At 45.9% G+C, this 22381-nt stretch overlaps 1 protein-coding gene and 1 long non-coding RNA gene across 5 annotated transcripts in view; both read left to right on the top strand.

Moving 5' to 3' along the window:
• Positions 1 to 22381, top strand: part of BBS9 (Bardet-Biedl syndrome 9) — a 726661-nt gene that overhangs the window by 560781 nt on the left and 143499 nt on the right. The window lies entirely within an intron of this gene.
• LOC105723357 (uncharacterized) lies at positions 11961 to 12845 on the top strand. Its single transcript, XR_010344026.1, has one exon. It is a non-coding gene; the product is annotated as an uncharacterized LOC105723357 (long non-coding RNA).

Genomic DNA, 22381 nt, shown 5'->3' with positions numbered 1-22381 from the left:
CTCCTCCTCCTTGTCTCGCTTTTTCTTCTCTCTCTTTTCCTTTTGAAATAACTGTAGACCACAATAAGTTGTCACAATAGTGCAGAGGTCCCGAGTACCCGTCACCTAGCTTCTCCCAATGATGACCTCTTACATCATGAAGCAAGGACATTGATTGACTCCAAATTATCAACTGGATTACAGCTCTTACTCATATTTCACCAGTGTTCACATGCACTCATTTTTGTGTGTTTTTGTGTCTAATTCCATGATGTTTTCTCACATATATAGATTCATTTGATTACCACCACATAATGTTCCAGAGCTATTCTGTCGCTATGGAGGAAGGCACCTTGCACGCTCCCTTATAGTCACACCCTCCTCTTCTTTTCTATGCACTAGCAACCTCTCCCCTGCACTCCATCTCTACTGTGATGCCATTTTGAAAATGCTATATCAATGGAATCATGCAGCATGTAACCTTCTGAGATGGGCTTTTCTTCACTTAGCATAATGCCCTTGAGCTCCATCCAAGTTGTTGCATGTATCAACAGTTTGTTACTTTTTGTTGCTGAGTAGTATTCCATGGTAGGAATGCACCACACTTTGTGTTACCATTCATCTGTTGAAGTTTGGGTTGTTTTCAGGTTTTAGATATTATACATAAAGCTACATGAGTCATGTAACTGGTTGAATAAATTTAGATGAATGACAGTCAAACAGATCTTTTAGAAATGAGCTCTCTTAATCTTAGTTAATAGAAAAATATACACATTCCCAGGAGAGGTCGTTCCTACCTACATACTGTAGAGGTTTCTTAAAGGGGTGTCTGAAAAAATGACCATCTCTGGTCACCCTTCTGATATCCTCCAGTGATTTCCAGACTTATATTTGGGAAGCCCAAGGCTGGTCCTTTTCTATTAGAAGTTATCTGTCTGAAAAAATTCTAGCTACCAAAATTTGTCATCTGCTAAGCTCATTTTCACCTTGGAGCCATTGTACATCCTCACCTTTAAACAGAATGAAGGGAAACCTTTTCAGGGCTTGTATTAGCAAGCCTGAGTCAGAACTTCAGCTCTGCCTCTTACTGTCTCAGTATCTGTAGGAACTGATCTAATTTCTTTGCCAAAGTCATCGCATTTGCAATATCACCTTCTTCACAGGTTAATTGTGAGGCTCAAGTAATTCAGTTTGTGTGAATGTACTTTGTAAGACACTAAAGTGCTGTATAAATCTAAGGGATTCTTATTGCCATGGTTATCACCTCCTCCTTCTCTCCTCCTTCCCTCCCTCTCCTCCATCATCATTTTCACCATTACCATCACCATGACCATCTGTACCCTTGGAAGGATAAAAAGCATCCAGGCAACTGCAGCAAATATGAAACCATGGTATTCTTATGATGTTCCATCCAGTAGAGGGCAACAGTTCCTACCTGCTAAGTCCAATGTCTTTAAACATCAAGTTGAAATACACATGGCAACTTACAATCATTTATATGTCTTTGTTTTAAAAGGAAACATGCTCATCCACCCTAATCATCCTTCCATTCAGCAATTCCTTCCCAGTATTCTTGTTCAGTACATTGCCTTGTAGCACAAACCTCTTAGAAATGTTCTGGCTGCTGTGAAAGAAAGTTATTTTATTTACTTATTATTTCAATGGGATTTGCATTCTTGTCCTCCCTTCCTGGTTGCCTGAGTAAGATGCGGTGCAAAATTTGGCTCAGGAATGGTGATACAGGCATGCTTCTCTTTTGAATATTTATATTCTTGATGCGCAGGCATTAGAAGGGAGGATAATTGCTTGTGCTTGATTAGGTTCTCTGAGAATTCTCTCACTCTTTGAGGTGATTCCTATATTACTTCTTTGCTAGACTGTCACTGTGTGTATTTCATCCTAGGACTGGTGGAGAGAGTTGTTAAGCTGACCTCTGAAGTCTATCTGGTGCAGTCTGACCTCCCCACAGTGTGTATCAGCAGGCAGGTCATTGGTGTAGGGACAGACAGGCTGGGAGGTGGCTGAGGGGCTTTACTCCAAAAAGTGAGGGCAGATGGGTTTTTGTTTTTCTATCTTTGGTGCTTGAATCAGGATGGGTTTTAACTGCTTAACCCTGCTGCCAAGGGACCCACTAGGGTGAAGCAGCACGTCCACCTCTGGATAAGCAGAAAGAAAGAAATACGCAAGGTAGCTCAGTTTTTTCCATCTAACAAAAGCCAGTCAGGAATAATCAAACATTAACATTTGCTTACTCACTTTAAAGAGGATGGTGTTTGTTTCATCATACAGTAGAGAGGGGTGGCTGAGCAGTCCTAGGATGATGATGGTGATGATGAAGATGATTCTTCTTCTTCTTCTTCTTCTTTTTTTTTTTTCTTTGTGATGAAGTCTCACTCTGTCTCCCAGGCTGGAGTGCAGTGGCATGATCTCTGCTCACTGCAACCTCCACCTCCTGGGTTCAAGTGATTCTCCTGCCTCAGCCTCCCAAGTAGCTGGGATTACAGGCATGTGCTGTCACGCCTGGCAATTTTTTTTGTGTTTTTAGTAGAGATGGGGTTTCACCATATTGGCTAGGCTGGTCTCAAACTCCTGACCTTGTGATCTGCCCGCCTTGGCCTCCCAAGGTGCTGGGATTATAGGCGTGACCCACTGTGCCCGGCTGATACTTCTTTTTTTTGATGGAACTCTGTTAACCTTAGCTTCACACCAGCTCCTTTTATTAAAAAGAACATCATGATATTCAAACAAGAATGTTTACACATTTCAGTATTAGTTATTCACTAACTCATCTAATGTCTATTGAAAGCCTACTATGCCCTGGAGTTAGAGTTTCAAAATGAGATAAAATCAGGATTCTTCCTTGGAGTAACTTCCAGTCTCTGGGGGACGCCAATGTAAGTCCTTAATGTTTACAGAGGAATAGGTGGTGCAGCCCAGCTGAGAGCACAGGGCCATGGAAGCTCGGTGAAAATTGTGGTTTGCTCTACCAGCTGGAGGCTTCTAAGGAGATGCCACTGGAGCTGTGTCTGTGCAGTATGGGGCATGTTTGGGGTGAATTTTTATCTTGTTTTACTCCCTAAGCAAATCTTGGATCATATCTATAGGAATGCTGAACGTGAAGGATACGGTAAATTCTGATTATCGTTCCCCATCCAAGTCTCACTCAGTCTCACCTGGTGTACATTGTGATTAAGTTTGGCAGTAGTGAATTGGTGACCACTTTGGGATGTGCTGGCATATACTTCCTGAGAGTTAAGGATGGGAAGCCAGATCTTTAGTGCAGGGTACCTCTGGGAAAATGCCAGCTTGGCCAAGCAGAGAAATCAATGAAACTTGTTTTTGTTTTCTTTTTTAGTAGAGACTACGCTCACCTCTCCCCAAGACAGGGAATGCCTCTTAATATTTTGCCGTGATGGCTTTGGGGCCACTTAGAAATTGTGTTGATGTAGGGAGAGGACACTGCAAGCTTCAGATGGAAGGGGCCCTGCCCCAAGGAAAAAACTTTACCTTTCCTACTGAAGCTTTATGTGACCATAGATCATTTATCTTGACTTCTTTGGAACCATACCATCCTGTATACTGATTTGGTTCTTTTGCAAAGCATGGCCTTCTCAGTGATGATTCCCAGGATATCTTTTAGAAAAATTTTAAAGCCAAAGGCTTTCTTGCACTTTGCATCCTCTGTAACTCTGAGCCTGCTCTTCGGAGTGGTGGGTACTGGACTGCTACTCCTTGGTGGGGGCAAGCAAACAGGCTGGCACATTAGCAGGGCTACCAAAGCTGTATACCCTCCAAGATGTGATCCAGCCTGGAGCAGATCTGGGCCCCAGGAACTGTGTGGCCCACACTCCTAGGCTCGGAACATTTCAGACTCATGCTGGCTTGGCTTTGGAGCCTGCTGTAGCCAGCTGGGACACTGAACCATTTGCTTGTTCTGTTGGCAGCCCTGAAGAACTGGAGTCCTTCGCCTGTGGGTGAAGTCTAAATTTAGCCCCAAAGAAGTTGCCTTCCCATTTTGCTGGAGAAAAGCTCTTTTCATGGGAATGGGCCTCTGCTTTGATTAAGTGGGAGGACTCACATCTGGGAATACATAAACTTTATTGTCCTTGGATGACAAAATGGTTTCCTTGCCTACTGGTTTTCCGCCTTTTTAGCCTGGGGTGTGATCATCTGTGCTTATGACTGTGTTGGCCAGGGCAAGTCATTTTGCTATGGCAAGGGCTCCTGACCCTGAGCCTAAGCTAGAGTCAACACCTGGGGATGTTGTCTTGTCCCCACTTCACCTCCTGAGGCCCAGCTCTATGAGTGCAGATGTGACAGAGAACAGGAGTCTAGGTCTCTGTGAATAATCCTGGAAGAACATGAGGCCCAGGTTTGTACCCCCTTGGACCAGATCCTAGGATGGCAGGAGGCCTGAGACATCCCAGGGCTTTCCTGTAAGGCTTCAGGGTTCAAGGTCCCTGTGTACACCCTGAACTCATGCTAGCGTGAACACAAGACTTCCATCTTGGAAAGACACCAGCCCTAAGAGTTCATTGAAAAAGGATTCTAGAACCCCTCCTGGCCCAGAATAGGCTCCTTCAGTGATTCTCTACCCTAGAACCCCCCTGCCATTTTCATCTTGTTTGAATACTTTGGGAAATTGTTGAGTGACTATTCCCTTAAAAGTCAGTTCTTCTAGGGCATGTTCAGGTCCCTTTTGATCAATGTTTTCTTTGTTGTTCAATGATGCGGGATCTGGTTACCTTGTCCATGTAAGAACTTCTGAAATGTAGGGCAAAGAGCATTGGACTTGGATTCAGAACAACTAGGTTGCTGGGTGGTCTGGCTTTGTTGCTTATTAGTGGTATGACATTGGGCAAGGTACCTTCTCCAAGCATCTGTTTCCTTGTCTGGAAAATGGCAATAATAATACCATATTCATAGCTTTGCTCTCAGCAACAAGTGAGAAGAAGTTACGCATTTTCAAATGTTCTTTGTAAAAGTAGATTGCATTCTCTATTAAGTAATCTTAGCTGGTAGCAAATGTTTGCCTGGATATGACTGGTTCCTTCTACTGCATGGAACTCTCTTGTCTCTCAAAGAATCCCCTAAAGGACATTGGGAGCTTTTTAGATCAAGGAAACTGCTGCTTTGTTTGGACTCATCTGTCTCCACTTTTGTTTGCTCTCTTGAATCTCACTTTGCTTTCCTGAAGAATGATGGTGAAGATGTCTGGGACCAAGATGCCATGACCTTTTGGATTGATTCAGCAGCTGTTTTGCTGAATATCCATAAGCAGATTCTATTTGGTCTGTCTTTATAGTTCAGTGTATTGATTTGTAGAATGGATATACAAAGGTACCCATAAGCAGGTCTTGAGAAATGACGTAGTGAGAACTCAGAGAAGCAAACTGTAATCATTTCAGTGCTGTGGTCCTCATACACATCTGGCATATTTTCTGATCAGAACCTAGCGTTTGGCCATGTTTCCATGCTCTTCTGCACAGCACTCAACAGTAAATATGCAGTATCAAGTTTTCCCATTTAATAAGAATTCATGGGATAGAAAGCAATTAGGCTAAGTCTAAAAGAAATTAGGCTCTGGACAAGAAAGAACTGGAGGGATACCCTCTTGCTGTAATTTTCCAGGATGCCCTGGACATCCCCCAGAAGTCATTAGTATGGAAAGATCTCAGGAACATTTTATAAGCTAGTAAAACAATGCTTGAGGGGTGATAGATTCTTCAGAATTTATCTGCACAGCTGACGTCACCCTCTCAGCACAGGGAGCCAAACTGTCTCGATGTCTGTGGCCCGTTTCTGAAATTATTTCCCAGTAGTTAATCCCAAGTGACCCTTAAGACCACTGCCTTGTCAGAAATTGTTGGTTTGCAATGAGAAGTGGCCCTTTCTGGGCCAATGAAACTTCTCCTTTCTGCTGAACTAGAAGGGAAATTGATGGCTTCTCTGGCTGAGGACTTCTCCCCTGCAGGCCCATGTCTGCACTGTCCAAGCTCCTTAGTTTAAATCTCTTTACCTCCACAAGTTGTAGTGACTGCCACCCTCACTAGCTACATCCCTGCATGCACGGCCAGCATGATTTTTGGCTCCCTGCTTACCTGACTAGAATGGGGCTTTCTTCAGCAGTAGACAGGGAAGCAGCTTGATGTCTCTAGAACCTTGTTTAGTCTCTAACTTTGCTGTAGTTGACAATGTCACATCAACTTTCCTAAGTTTTAGTTATTGCAAAATGGCGTTTATTTTTATTTGGGGATTCAGAGGGAAAAGAGAGGACAAGGAAGAAGGAAACCAATGAATATTTATTGAGTATTTACTATGTACTAGGCACTGTGCTTAAATATTTTAATGTACATGATCACTTAATTCTTAAAACAACTCTCTAAGCTAGGACATTACAAATCTCATGTTATGGATCTGGAAACTAAGGTCCAGACAGCTAAAAATAAAATGAAGAGTCATGCCATGCAATAGACCAAATGTTTATGTTCCCACAAAATGCATGTGTTGAAATCCTAACCCCCAAACTGATGGTATTAGGAGGTACAGTCTTTGGGAGATGATTAGGTCATGAGGAAGAAGCCCTCATGATTGGACTTTATAAAGAGAGCGATCTTGCCCATTCTACTGTGGGAGGACAAAGTAGAGAGGTGCCTTCTCTGAATCAGAAAAGGGGCCCTTACCAGACATGGAATCTGCCAGTGCTTTGACCTTGAACTTCTCAGGTTCCAGAACTGTGAGAAATAAGTTTCTGTTGTTTATAAGCCACCCAGGTTATGGTATGTTGTTACAGCAGCCTGAATAAACTAAGGCATATGGCGTTTCTTGGATTCTCTTGGGGGTTGGCTTCTCAACAGAGGTGGTGTCATGTTGTGCTAGGAAGATCAGGACAATGATTCCAATGTCACAGTACCAGGGACCCACTGAGATCCAACTTGACAGGTCTAATCCTATCAAGAGGCCAACATGAGGCAACCCAAAAGCACGATGGAGTTTTCTAGGCAAGCCACTCTCCCCCTTAGCCCCGTTGCTCCAAACATTGACATTCCTCGCTTCCATGACAGGGTGACTCTTCAGAGATCAGCAGCTCCCAGAAGCCACTTCAGATCCCCAGTGCTGGGAGCCAGCAGTGTTCCCGGATCTTTGTGCTGTCCAGACCAGCCTGGGGAAACAGGCCCTGCTCTCCAGCTGGCCAAGCCCTGGGGATGATTCATCTGGCCCCTGGAGCTGTGCATCAGCACGCCCTTCTGCCTGCTGCTGCCTCAGTGTGACCACAGCTGCCTCGGGGGATGGCGGAGGCTGGCTCCTGACCTGGGCTGCTGGCCAGGAGTGTCCTGGAGACCGCGTGCTCAGCCGGCATGTCCCCCTCATTCCACCAGCCCTACCCACCTTCCTCGCCTGCAGCTCAATCCCTATGACTAAGGGCGTGGAAGAGGATTCCTTTTTCCACAAGCCTGTGACTGAACTGGGATAGGAGGGATCTGCCGTCCCCCTTCACTCAGAGACAGCAAAGATTTTTATCCCCCAGAGACAGGAATCCCCTGGCTGTGAGGTGGTAAGCCTGGGGAGTGGCTGCCGCCAGCTGTCCTCAGGAAAGGTCTGCCACTCTCTGACCTGCTGTTGACCTGAACTCCAGGGACAGCCACTCCCCTGCCATTTGCTCCTGCAGACAGAGAGTGGGACGGATGACGTCAGGGCACTTTTTGGAGTGCTGAAGTGAAGTTTTGACAAATTCCAGGGGACATCAAAGTGCAGAACAACAGCCAATACATCATAGCCTGTCACCAGGGCCCCCACCCCTGATTATCACATTAAATCAGCTGGTGGGCACATTTCAGCCAAAACTCAACAGACACCTACTGGAACTCACAGTTTCCCCTTCCAGAGTTCAACAAATATGGCAATGGTTACATTTTAAAATCTGTGTTTCCTATTCTACATTCAGTTTCTCTCTCTCTCTCTCTCTCTCTCTCACACACACACACACACACACACACACACACACACACACACACACACGTTATGAACTAAAAAACAGAAGCATGCTGCTAGAGAATACCAGATAACTGGGATTATGCGGCGTAGTAGAATAGAATGTTGATTTAGATTCTAATCCTAGCTCTGCCACTTAATAGCTTGGTATCTTTAGCAAGTTAGTTAATACCTCTGAGCCTCAATTTTCTCAGGGTAAAATAAGGACGATAACATTTCTATTTCCAAAATTGCGAGCATTGGTTGGGAGAGCGGTTCAACATTAGTTCTTGCCTGGTGACTGTAGACAATGTTTGCTAGTTATAAACTTTTGTATTTATTTCTTGACGTGTTTGTTGTGTGTTCCTTTTTGCATCTAAGAAAGATAAGACATTATTTTCTCCTCCAGGTTTGCTGAGAAGTGCTTGTGGGTGAGCTGAGGGTAGGGCATCTACTGCTCGGGTTTCAGGTTATGGAGGAAGTATCTGCTGGATTGGTATTTCCCTGAGTAAATTCTCACTGGGGGAGGGAGCAGAAGGTAATTTCAGAAAGAGCTTGTGCTGATCTTTTGAACTGTTTCTCCCGAACTCTGGAGTTTCCAAAGAAAGCAGGGTTATCTGCCAGAATGTCTCAGAAAGATAGCAGGCATGTGAATTCTACTCTAACAATAGGGCATAAGAAATTTCACATTTCTTTTATTGCTTTAAGCTAAATTTGATATGCTACTATAGCCATCCTGCCAGGGTGGTAGGAAATTCCATTGCAGACCTTCCTGAAACACCCCTTCCTCTCAGTTCCTATGGACTTTCACCCAGATCATTTGAATATGGTCCTCGGGTCTTTGGTCCACATGGTGACCACTGATGTGCTCATTTGCTAAGTCCTCATGCTCCTGGGAGGGTGCTGGCTCCACTGTTCCTTGGCAGAGGTTTGCCATGGCTATGATTTCTCCCTGAGACCCTGCTGCCTCCCGAGGGTTGCCAGAGAAGGAGAGCCTCCACATGTGGAATCACAGGCCTCCCTTCCCTTCCAGTCCTGGGGGAGGCACTAGAATCCTTTGAAGGCTCCCTTTTCTATCACCTGTCTCCTTCTTCACCTTATGGAGAAGATAAAGGGTAATCTCCCTTGAGAGAGCCTGTGGAGACACAGTGATGGCCTCTGTTCCTTGGGGGTGGGGGAAAGATAAGTTATCTAGTTAACTAGGATTAACTAATTCTGTTACTGAGATGAGTGACAAGATGGGATTGGATAATTTGTTTGGGGACTCAGTAAGGACATACAGGAGAGAGATTTAACGAATCACATGTGAAACAGACAGGCTTCTAATCCCTCTAAAATACCTGTTCTTTCCTTCTTCCACTTCTACCCCTGCCCCCCATAACAGTTCTATCTTTAAAAGGTAGCCCAGGAAGGGAGGGAAGTCTGGAAGCACAGCAGGAAACAGAACTGCTTTGTTGAGCCCCAGAACCAGTAGCAGATACTGCCTGCCAATCACACGGCACTCACCTCTTTGTGTAAATTTAGAAGGTGCTTGCCCAGGGACAGTCTGGCTTGATCGTCACAGCCATCCTGCAAGGTAAGTGGGGCAGTCGTTAACCTCATTTTCCAGATAAGAAAGCTGAGGCTTATATTGATTAAAAGACTTGCTCCAAGTAACCAAACTGTTGAGGGGCAGAGCAGCAAGACATAGCATCCAGGTCTCTTGACTTTTGCTTCAGGAGCCCACAGCCTCACTTGGGGCTTAGATTAGACTTTGGCCCCATCCATTAGTGATTTGTGATGTTTGTTTTTTGCCAAAGAGGAGGATGGCTGAAGAGCCAGTGCCCTGGCATTCTGGACTCTTGCCAGTAGATTTTGTCTGACTCTTGCTCTTACGCTATTCTTTGCTATTTTCAGGAAAGGAAGCTAGATGTAAAATACATTTCTTTTTCTCGTTAACTTGAACAGCAAGAAGCAAGTAGAATACATTTCTTATGAGAGAATATGCTCTGGAATTTGATTCATAACTAGTGGGTCCCAAAAGGCCAGGTTACTGCAGATTTAAGACTATGTTGCAAATTCGACATGCATTCGACAGGACTACTTTGGCAAGGGAGTAATTTTATAAAATTATCAATTCAGTCTCAAAGAATAATAGCAGGAAATGTATTTCTGACTATTTAGAAGTGACTCATTATGGGACTATTTGAAAACTATATATTATTTTTATCAGTAAACAGAATTGCCTATAGTCAATGTTATCTCTTCACATCCAGTGATTCTAAGATCCGGTTACCCATTTCCCTCAAAACAGCACACAGCAAAGCCAGGGAAATGAAAACCCACCAAACTCTCTGCAAGGCTGACACCACCCCTAAAACCCCACTGCAAACTGATAACACCACACCCTCCTCCACAAAATAACAGAGGGACAGATAAGATGAAAAATTTCATTCCAATTTGCAATCATTTCCACAACCCATGAGACGGCAGAATCAGAAGAGGTTCCACAACCGGAAAATCTTGGCTGGAGTTTCACCATCAGGAGTAAAACAGGAAAACTAAATTGTGCCCCAGAGAGCCTTTCTTAGGGGGCTGTGTCAGATAGATGCTTCTGAATATTTAAAACAAAGGATGGCTAAGAGTTCTGCTGTCATTTCCCAGTTAAATATTGGATGGTATAAAATATTTTTATAGAAAGTACAGGCCAGGTGTGATGGCTCACGCCTGTAATGATCCCCACACTTTGGGACACTTAGGTGGGCAGATCACTTGAGGCCAAGTTTTTAAGATCAGCCTGGTCAACATGTAGAAACATATCTCTACTAAAAATGCAAAAATTAGCCTGGCATGGTGGTACAGCCATAATCCCAGCTAGGTCAGGAAGTTGAGGCATGAGAATTGCTTGAGTCCGGGAGGCGGAGGTTGCAGTGAGCCAAGATTGTACCACTGCACTCCAGCCTGGGCGACACGGTGACACTCTTGTCTCAAAAAAGAAAAAAGTACATAGCCCACTTTTCATTAGCTGATATTTGGCCTCACCAAGGTGAAGCAGGAAAATGAAATTTTATCTGTATCAGCCAGATTCTCTCAGACACAGGTATTTACTGCATGAGAAACCCTGGTCTCCAAATTGTTGAGCATACCAGACTCTAGTGAATGCCCTTCAGAAAGGGCCATCATGCAGCAGGGCTTCCCATCCGAGAGCCGTGGTCCCAGCCAAGGCAGCTTTCAGGGCTTGCTTCACTAAAGGGAGGTAGCCCAATCTGTCTCTCCCAAACAATGCCTGGGCTTGACACTTGCTGAGAAAGCAAAGATTGTTCCCTTTGTATGCCAGGGCTCTGGAATGCAGCTCTTCCTGCAAGGAAGACCATGGTCTTTATGGGAAGACTAGGACTTGCAGGAGGTAAGATTTGAACAGCAGAGCTGGGTGCTAGCTTTGCTGCTGAGGGAAATGGTGGGCACAGAACGCCCACGGTGGGCGAGCTGGGGTGTGGGTGTGGCTGTGGGCTGGTAGCTGACTCTGCCTGGAGCATAGCAGGGGCGGGGAGACCAAGGAGGCAAGAAAGGTAGTCTAGGGGGAGGGGGCCCAGAGTTTTCAACAGGAGCTTTAGGAATCTGTGACGTACATACTGGCCTTTGCTATTCAAAATGTGGTCCTGAAACCAACGGCATCCTTGGACTTGAAAGCTTGCTAGACAGGTGAAAGCCTGGCCCCACCCCAGGCCTGCTGAATCGCAACCTGCATTTTAACAGGACCCCCAGGAAATTTCTATCCTCCTTCAAGCCCTGCTCTTGGCTACGAGGAAGCAAGAACAATTTTTTAGAGCTGGGGGTAATGTGATGGGAGGAGTGTTTGGGAATGAGCCCCTGAGTGGTTAGAGAACACCCACTTGACAGCCCTGCAGCAATGTAGGCGTGAGCAGCGAGAGTGAAGCCTGAGGCGAGGGAGAGTGGTCCTTCCCCACAAGCAGCAAGGACGGAGATATGTAGCCTCTGCCCTGCCTCCACCTCAGGTGGCAGGAATCTTGTTGGTGATCAGCCCAGATGTTGTGTGTTCTGCAAGTGGACATCGCAGCATCTGTGTTTTTGAAGTCGGATTTCATTGCTGTGGTTTCCATGCCTGACCCCCCGAAGTTCTTGCTCCCGTTGCCACAGGGAGTCGGGAGAGCAGGGAGGGCTGCTGCCGGTGCCCTGCAGCCACACAAACACGCTCCTGCTCGGGGCAGAGCCAGAGCTGCTGGGAAAGACATTTCGGAAGTGTCCTGTGGCTGCAACAAATTGTTCAAATCTGCACTGGAGCACCGCTGTGACCTGCCTTTCTCCATCTTAGGGCAATCAGCTCCTGAAACTGGAAACTCCCCAGCAACTCCTCACCCCACCCCGCAGGCTCTCCTCGTGGTGGGGTGGAGGGGGTTTGTCTGGAATGCCTGGCCTCTCTGTCCAACCATGGGAGTCTTGCCCCCTGGGTGGCACAGACTCAGTTTCCCATGCATCTTGCCCCAGGGAGGAGGTGGGGGTTCCTTCCACAGAGATGGTCAAGAATAAGGGAGGCAGTGATTTGACCCTGGGATCCGGTTAGATCTGCGTCTTTGGGCAGCAAGAGGCTGGGGGACGTGGGGAGAGGGATCAACTGGAAGATTCTAGGGTCCTCAATTTTGAAAGGTGACATGACACCGTGGAAAGGGCATGAATTTAGTTGTCAGTGCATCCCTGCCTTTTCCAATCAATGCTGTGTGGCCACAGCAAATTCATGAACATCTCCGAGTTTCAGTCTCCTGTCTAAAATGAGGTGGTAATAGTTTCTCAAAGGTTGTGAGGCCCTGAACATGCTGCCTGGCACATAGATGGCTAACCAATATTTTCCTACCCTTCCCTTCTCTGAAGTTGCTACCTCTCTCCTGCTGGGGTCTTGCAAATAAACGTCTGAATTAAATGGTTCCTGCCTGGTAATTTGTATCAGTTGAGGGGAGACAAGTCTGGAATATGACATTCTGAATTTGAAGGCTACATTTAAAAATAAATGTAACCATTGGCTGAAACCAAATTGCTTTCTGGAATGGAGTCTTTTGGGGCTTGCTTCAGTGAACAGACTGGAGTGTAATTAGTTATTTGATAGCAAATGGGTTCTCTCAGGACATAAATACAATTTAAAGCAGTTAGTTCTAGTGTCTACAGTTTCAACATTGCCCACTGCATTCTTGTTTCTACTCTTAACTTGCCAGGTCAACCCATAGTTTGTTGGTCCAAACACTAATCTCTGATCAGCCCCATTTATTAATTTATTCTCACATAATGGTTCTACAATTCAAGGTATTTTCTGTTTGCTCTCTGGAGACTGAGAGTTTATCAGTTGTGGAAAGCCTTCCACGAAGTTTTCCTCTAATATAGACTTGGGGAATACAGAAGCTTCCTCGAATGAATGGTCAGACTCACCTTTTCTCAGGACCATAAAAAGATATATTTTTGTTTCCAACCCTGAACACAGCGTAACTCACTCCTTGTTTTTCCTGGGAGATTGTGGTAATATGGAGAGGGCTGGGGCTTCTCTGGGATAAAGCAGCTTGTAAAACGACTATGGGGGGATTCCAGATCTGATTTAATCAACATTTCTCAAGATCCATAGACCAATAAAACTGTTTGCTTTCTTACCACAGTTCCACCAGCTGATTTATTTCTCTTACTTGGCTGAAGCTGTTGCTGCTCAAAGCGGTTCATTTGTCAGGTCGAGAGAATTACAATTCACAGGACCTCTCGCTAGTGCTATCTCAGTTTATAAATTTCACGAATCACAATTTATTGCGGTGCACCCCACAGAGTCTCCTATTAATAAATTGTGGCTCATCAGCAAAAGCACGTGTCTATGGCTCCCTTGGACATAGGCTTAGGGTCCTGGAGCAGCCTTATAGGCTGCATGTGGCCAACACACGTAGCTGGGCTGGCTCCCGCAGCCTCCGTCTGAGTCTCCCTTTACTTGCAATGACTCTCTGCGTGGACTGGTTTCTTGTTTTCACCTCTGCAGGGCTGCCATGCAGAGGAGACCAGACACCACCTGTGCATGTCTGTGTTGTGGTGTGCAGGGCCGGGCCATAGGAAAAACTTAATTCCTTCCAAAATCTAGATTTCTCTCTAAATGATTTCATCAACCTGTGAGTTGCATTAATAATGCAAACCTTTCGTGCACTGACTCTCTGCCTTTCCAGCCACCAGCACCTCAGCTAGAGCTTTCTGGAAGTCCCTGAGGTTTTTCACATGGTCTCAGAAGCGAGTCCAGTTGCCCAAGTGGTCAGGTTGGCTCCTCCAAGGCATCTTCCATTTCCTTCCTTCCCCCTGCACTGGCCTCTTCTGCTGGTGTGCGCAGTTCCCACTGGGCATGCTTGTCTTCCACTCTCTCTCCCTGTCTGCTACTGACACCTAAGCCCCAGCTAGGGGCTGCACTTTGTTCCCCCAAACCCATATGTGAAACCCTAGCCCTCAGTACCTCAGAACGTGACTGTATTCGTAGAGAGGGTCTTTAACATGTAATTAAGGTAAAAGGAGGTTGTTAGGCTGGGCCTTAATCCTATAGAACTGATGTTCTTATAAGAAGAGGAAATTTGGGCCCAGACACACACAAAGGGAAAGACCATATGAAGACACAGGGAGAAGATGCTCACCTGCTGTCCAGGGACAGGGGCCTCAGAAGGAACCAACCCTACCTTGGAAGAAGTTGACACCCTGATCTCAGACTTCCAGCCTCTAGAAGGGTGAGAAAATATATTTCTGTTGTTGAAGTCACATGATCTGTTACTTTGTCATGGTCATCCTAGGAAACGAATACAATCCCCTGCCAAGAAATGTCTGGCACCTTCATGATGACCAAGCTGGGTGCTGGTGGATGCCCAAGTCAGGGATGACAGCTTGCAGCTTCTGCTGATGTTTGCCCTCTTAGAGGAGCCTCCCAACCCCGCTGTTTGTGCCGATGTCACTCAGTGTTTGTGGAGTAGCCCAGGGGTCCCCAACCATGGGGCCATGGATCAGTACCAGTCTGTGGTCTGTGGCCTCTTAGGACCAGCAGGAAGTGAGCAGCGGATGAGCGAGTGTTACTGCCTGAGCTCCATCTCCTCCCAGATCAGCTCAGCCACGGCATTAGATTCTCATAGAAGTGTGAATCCTATTGTGAACTGAACATGAGAGGGATCTAGGGTGCATGCACCTTATGAGAATCTAATGTCTGGTCTGAGGTGGCACAGTTTCATCCAGAAACCATTGCCCCTGCCCGCCTAGTCTGGAAAAATTGTTGCCTTCTCTCCCTGCATGTGCCCTGTGCTCTAGTCACCCTGGAATCATTATCCCAGAAGCAATCATGACTTTTAGTTAGAGTGAGAAGCTGGGGTTACTCAGGGGACCTGGGAATCACAATGATCCTATATGGTGGTAGCTAGAGCCATGGAGGAGATGGACACTGACTAGAGATGCCACTTGAGGCTGAGAGGAGGGAGGAAATTCCCTGGCTCCTCCCTTCCTCCCACCCTCTGCTTGGCTCAACTCCTCTGAGAACTGGGGCAGCTGGGGAAACACAGCTTGCAGGGGTCAGCCCCTGCCATAGACAGCAGAGCAGGAAATGGATGAGGAGTGGCTCTGGGGGCAAACGGGCCCAGGACTAGGGTTTCTTTCATAGCTGTCTATTAGTTTCTTGTGGCTGCTGCAGCAAATGACTAGACACTTGGGTGGCTAAAACAGCAGACATTTATTCCCTCACAGTTCTGGAGGCCGAAAATTCAAAATCAAGGTGTTAGCAGGGCCACACTTCCTTCAGAGGCTCCAGGGAAGGTCCTTCCAAGCCTCCTTCAGGCTCTGCTGACTCCAGGTGCGCCCCAGCTGTGGCCGCATTGCTCCAATCCCTGCTGCCTCCTGCACATGGCCTTCTCCTTTCCTCTGTTTGTCTCTCCTCTGTGTGGCATCTTTCTCTATGTGTCATTGGACTTAGGGCCCACCCGGATTTCAAAGATCCCTTATCCAAATGAGGCCACATTCACAGGTTTCAGGGCTTAGGATGTGGGCATATATTTTGGGGAGTCACCATTTCACCCACTGCAACTTCCTTAATTTTGCTCAAGCTGTTCCTTCAACCTAGTGTCCCTGACCCTTCTCCATCTAGAACAGTCCTTCAAGTCTCCTCTCAAGCATGAAACCTTGCCTGGACTATGTGATCAGACCCACTCACCACCTCTCCTGGGTCCACATAGTTATTTGTTCTTGTGGATGGCACTTATCACTTTGATAGTCCACTGGCAGCTCCTCAAGGGCAGAAGAGGGCCTGTGGCCTCTGCTCCAAGGGCCAGTGTCACACCTCAGTTCTTTTCTCCTATGAGGACCAAGGCCTTTTTGTCTGGGCTCCAGTCTTCTCTTCTTGTTTGGGGTCAAAACAGCTTCCTTACACCCCCCTGAGCCTCAGGTGGCTCTGCCCTGTATCTGCCGGACACTCACTAAGCCCCTCATAAGTCTGGGATTTGTCTCAGTTGGAAACCCCCTCCTTCCTGGACCTACATCACACATGGCTGCCCAGAGCTGTCCACATTAAGTGCTGCTGTTGACAAAGTCGTGTCAGAAACAAGCATGGCCAGGACCAGAAGTGGGGAAAGCAACATTCAATGGTCACAGTACTTCTTGTAGAGGAATTTGATCTGGAATCGGGATAAAGAATGGGGCTATGCCCTAAAAACTTACTGAAAGCTGATAGGTGCTTTTCTCTAGTAAGCGATTATTGTACTTTGTTCTACTAAGTATTTTAAAAGCCTCCTAAAGTCCTGTAGAGATAAGCCTTGGTTACCTGGAACACTCGGGAAATGGGGAGCCTGTTCTTTTAATTTTATGGTAACCCAAACCCCCTTTTGGGTTTTAATTCTTGATGCAATTTTGTCTTAACTGCATATATCTTTTCTGTTTTAGAAAGCAGAACAAACGGGATGCACGCTTTTTGCTCATGCAATAGAGGACTAGAGGTGTAGCTTTGGACATTGAGCTGAGTAATCTTGGGTCATAAACCTTAATAAAATATTAACCAGGTGCAGTGGCTCTTACCTGTAATCCCATCTCTTTGGGAGGCTGAGGCAGGAGGATTGCTTGAGCCCAGGAGTTCAAGACCAGCCTGGGCAACATATATACCTATACCTATACATACAAAAATTAGCAAGGCATGGTGGCTGTAGTCTCAGCTACTTGGGAAGTTGAGGCAGGAGGATTGCTTCAGCCTGGGAGGTCGAGAATGCAGTCAGCCATGATCATGTCACTGCATTTCAGACTGGGCCGCAGAGAGAGAGAACCTGTCTAAAAAAATCCTTTTTATCAACTTGTTTTTTGGGGTTTTTCTTTTTTTTTTCTCCAAAAGTGGAGGACAGAAAATAGCCAATTAAGTGAAGCTTTCTTTTGCTGATGTCTAATTAATTTTGGCTTTTCTTCTGAAGCGCTAAGAATAATTTCTGAGCAGTAATCAATTGCATCTCTGTAGAGCACAGAGAGTATTATAAATATTGCCATGGAAAAAAGTTTTGGCCACTCCTCTATGTTTCCTTCTATTTGGGTACTGGTAGTGTTAGAGGTGTGTGTGTGTGTGTGTGTGTGTGTGTGTGTGTGTGTGTGTGTGTGTGCAGGTGCAACTGAGTTAGCCTAAGGTGAATAAACCCTGCAATGGAGTGAATGGGAAAAGCAGTGGATGAAGTGGCAGAAAGCCAGGGCTTTTTGTCCTTCTCGTTATTGCTTACCAGTGCTGTGACCTTTGGCAAGCACATTTAGCATGTCTATTTTCTCATCTAAAAATGGGAGTAGTTCTTATCTTAACCTGCCTTATGGGAGTGCCATGGGAATGCAATCAAATGGTTTGAAAATGCTTCATAAATAAAGCACTGTACAGACTTCCTACGGCATTACTATGACACCAAGTTCTGGAAAGAAAAGGTGCGGGTTTTCTAGAGGACCACTCTTGGTCATACGTCTTGTTGCCATTTTCTTTCCCAACACCGATCCTGCTTTTCTCCCATTTGGTTTGTGCATTGGGCTAATCACCTGCAGGCTGCGTCAGGGCGTCATCTCCAGCCTTGCTCCTCCCTGTCCCTTGCTTCCTCTTTCTACAGCCAGTCCTTCACTGCCAGCCTGCTCCACCCTGGTCCACAGCCATTTGTTATGTTCCAGGAAGAAGCTAAACTCTGCTCTCTTTCACCCAACATAAAACCTTGATTAAAAAAAAAAAAAGTTGACTCTCCCTTGAGTCAAAAAAAAAAGAGAATTAGACGCCAGAGAGACACTATATATAGCTTTTCTTTGACTGCTAGAAAAGATAAGTGTCTGACAAGAGACAGGAATTGTTTGCCTATAAATTGAGTGCCAGCAGGTTTATCGCTGACCGCTGTAGATTATGTTGAGTGGAGTAATCAGAAGGAAGCATGGGAGGCTACAATAACACTGCGATAGCGGCGATCTGGACTCCACAATCAAACCCTCCTTGACTTATGCACCCTGGGTGGAAAGTACTTATGTTACAAAACAACACGAGGTCCTGGCCCCGAGACACTTATGTGTCTCACGGGCAGTGAGGCGGTCCCTCACCAGTTAGATTGGTAGGCTCCTTGGCTGAGTTCGATGTCACCTGAGAGGACTGGACGGGATAATGGGGATGGCAGGGGCTTCCTCCCACAGGACATGGCACTGGCTCAGAGTCGGAATCCAGAGGGCTGCTGAGAAGGGCAGTAAATGCCTGGTGCAGAATAATATTTGGGCAGGGTGTTCCCTGAACCATGGGTGGCTGGTCGTTTTCTATGCTTCCCTCCTCCTGCAATCCTGGAAGCTGCAGGTGATAAATAACTTCTTCAGTCCTAGTGGCGCCCAGTGTCTTCATGGAGCACCCCGGTTGGCCCCTACTTGAGGTCACCATGAGGGCTGCAAATCACAGTGGAGCCCAGAGGGCTGACGACAACTTCCATGGACTCTGAGGCCTTACTGCTTGGTTGGTGCCGCTTGTGTGGTGCCATAGTCTAAGGGGTGAGGTCCCCTCCCAAACAGTCCTGTGGATGTGGGGAGGCACTGGCATGGCCAGGGAGCTATGATGGCTCCCTGAGTGTGGAGCTCAGTGACGTTAATGCTCTGCCAGGAAGCATGCATCAGCTCCAGGAGCCTCCTGCTCCCCCAACTTGGCAGTGGGTTTGCTTTCTTGATAAATTACCCTCATGAACAAATGGATTTGGTCTAGATAAGTGTCTCTTGATCATGCATCTTACTCTCATTATGCCTCATTTGTGACTCCAGTGGGCTCACAAAAGGGACAGACTCAGTCCCTAGTAAAATGGATGGTCTGCATTCTCCATGGGATTCTGTGGGGTGAACAGCCTCGGTACTGTAAGACAAGACGTGGAGTCAGAAGGAGGAGCCCATGATAGGTGCCTCTTCCAAAAGCCTTAGAGTTGAATTTGTTGCTCACAAACCTCCCAGGTGCTCCTCACTGACTTTGAAATAAAGCCTCTCCTCCCTCTCTCAAGAGGCATCAAGGCCTCAGCCCATCTTTCCAGCCTCATCTCTTGCCACTCCTGGCCAATGCACCCTCCCCTCCGGCATTGCCCACATTCTTTAAATTCCTCAACAGTTCAGTGTCCGGACATCATTCATGCTACTCGCCTTTGGCTCAAACACCTTTCTTTCTGGTGAGCTTCTACTCATCCTTCAAAACCTAACTCAAGGGCGCCCTTATTCTAACTTTGGGGTCCATCCATCCATCCACCTCGCTGACACTCAGAACGACATCGAAATATTTCTTTGTGCTTGTCAGGGCAGGTTGTTTATCTCTCTGGGGTAGGGTTTATCATCTGGCACAGCAGACATTCGTTCAAGGCATGTTTTCCTCACTAAATGCTGGACTCCTTCAGGGCTGAGATCTTGTTTGTTTTACTTTACATACCCAATAACCAGCCATGCTAGAACTTCAGTTTCTTCTGAACTAAAATAATGCACCTGTAACAAATGTGACAAAACCAAGTGCTAATTGCCACTTACTCACTGAACACCCATGAGGGTAAAGTGAGGTAATTCACAGAACAGCCTGATCCTCTTCCACAGCACCTTATGGTACATTATGAATAAGAGTAAGACAGAGTGGCAGTAAGATGGGTAGAGATATGGTTTGGCTGTGTCCCCACCCAAATCTCATCTTGAATTGTTCCCATAAGCCCCACATGTTGTGGGAGGGACCAGTGGCAGGTAATTGAATCATGGGGTCCATTACCCTCATGCTGTTCTTGTGATAGTGGGTGAGTTCTCACAAGATCTGATGGTTTTATAAGGGGCTTTCCCCCCTTTTGCTCAGCACTTCTCTCTTGCCTTCTGCCATGTAACACATGCCTTTCCCCTTCTGCCATGAATGTGAGGCTCTCCAGCCAGGTGAAACTATGAGTCCATTAAACCTCTTTTTCTTTATAAATTACCCAGTCTTGGGTATGTCTTTATCAGCAGCATGGAAACAGGCTAATACAGGTGGAGTTGTGGATGAGAGCAGGGGAGAGAAGGCTGAAGATACATCTTATGGGAATAACCTGTGCCCTTATTTTGATTGTCTATTTTATCTTTCATCAGAATTTCTTAACTTTTATTTTCAATAGTGTAATTGCCTGGCCGCATGTCATTGCTAAGGGGAACAACACTGGATTGACAATCAAGACCTCCAGATTCAAATCCTAGCTCTGCCATAAATCATAAATCATCTTTGTTAGGGTTTCCTCACTTGTGAAGTGGGTGACTCAGTCCAGTACCATCTTGCTGACTAAATAGTTTTGCAGGTAATTAGACCATCCACTGAAGAGTACTAGAGAGATCCCATCACTTGCCAGCCATTTTGCTGGGATCTTTACATAGGTGATTTTTGAAGCTCACTCATGGCTATGTGGTGGACTCCATCATTATCCTCACTTTGCTAGAGAGGGCTCCAAGGTACAGGGGGTCTCCAATGGTGAGGCATTGCCTAAGTAGCAGAAACTGTGAAACTGTCATCCAAAGTGGCAAGATCAGTTTGCATTCCCACCAGCAGTGAAGAAGCATTCCTGTTGGCCCAACTCTTTGCCAGCATTGGTATCAGTGTTTTGGATTTCAGCCATTCTGATGAATGTGAAGTGGCATCTCATTGTTGTGCATCAGGGTGTGTAGCAGGGTGTGATTCAGGCTGAGCTCTAAGTCTAGAGTCAGGCAGATATTCTCTGTCTATTGTACATTACTCATATTTTGGACACAAGGATGCACAATTTTCTGCTGCTTTTAAGCGTCACAAAAGGGCCCATGATCTCTGCAAAAAGTTGAAGTACCTAAATGCCATGCGGTTGCCAAGTTTTTTTCATCTAATTTCATCAACAGAATTTTACTCTAAATGGTCTAGGAAGTTTTATGCTCCCTACCCTAGAAAGCATAAAACCACTACTGCCAATGTGATCTTTTTCAAATAGAATCTGATCATGACAATCCCCTCTTCAGAGCCTTCAGGCTCTTCATCAAAACTCCAGTCAAAACCAAGATTTAAAACGAGAATTTCAAGGCCCCTTATGATTCAGTTCCCATGTACATCTCCCACTTCTTTCACTCTTCTCTCCCCTCTACCACTTCAACTCCCACCAAGCTGCGGCCACCAATGGACAGGCTGGAAGTAGCAGAGCTTCCTGTAAACCCAATATCCGTACTGTCTGTGAGCTCAGTGAACTAGGCATGGTTTCTCCATATCTAAAGGATTTCCCCACATGCTTTCCTTCTCAGCCTGGCAAGCTGTTTATTCTTGTACACCTTGTTAAGATATTATTTCTTTTGCAAAGATTTATCCAACTCTGAAAGCAAGTTCTAACTATTCTCTCTTTGTGATAGGCATGGCTAGTTGCCCAGTCCACGTTTCCCCCCATCTCTTCTTTCTCATTTTCTGCATTAGTCATGAGTTATCCATTGCTACTTAACAAATTAGCCCCAAACTTCATTAAAAGAGCAGTAATCACTTATAATCTCATACCATTTCTGAGAGTTATGAATTGCTATGGTGTGAACATTTTTGTCTCCCCAAAATTCATATGTTGAAATTCTAACCTCCAATATGATAGTATTAGGAGGTGGAGGCTTTCGGAGGTGATTAGGCCATGAGGGTGGAGCCATCATGAATGAGATTAGTGCCCTTATAAAAGAGACCCTCTTGCCCCTTCTGTCATGTGAAAATGCAGCAAAAAACATGGCTGTCTGTGAACCAGGAAGAAGGGCCTCACCAGACACTGAATATGCTGGCACTTTGATCTTGGACTTCTTAGCTTCTAGAACCATGAGAAATAAATTTCTGTTGTAATAGTAGCCCAAACAGACTAACACAGAAATCCAGGAGGAGCTTAGTTGGGTGGTTGTGGCTGAGGGTCTCATGAGATTGCATTGGGTTACGGCTGGGGCTGCAGTTATCTGAAGGCTTGACGGG

This window comes from Aotus nancymaae, unplaced genomic scaffold (genome assembly GCF_030222135.1).
Source record: "Aotus nancymaae isolate 86718 unplaced genomic scaffold, 86718_ANA_hifiasm-v0.15.2.pri h1tg000025l, whole genome shotgun sequence".
NCBI lineage: Eukaryota > Metazoa > Chordata > Mammalia > Primates > Aotidae > Aotus > Aotus nancymaae.
The sequence above is the reverse complement of the archived record's forward strand: the minus strand, read 5'-3'. Positions and strand labels throughout refer to the sequence as shown.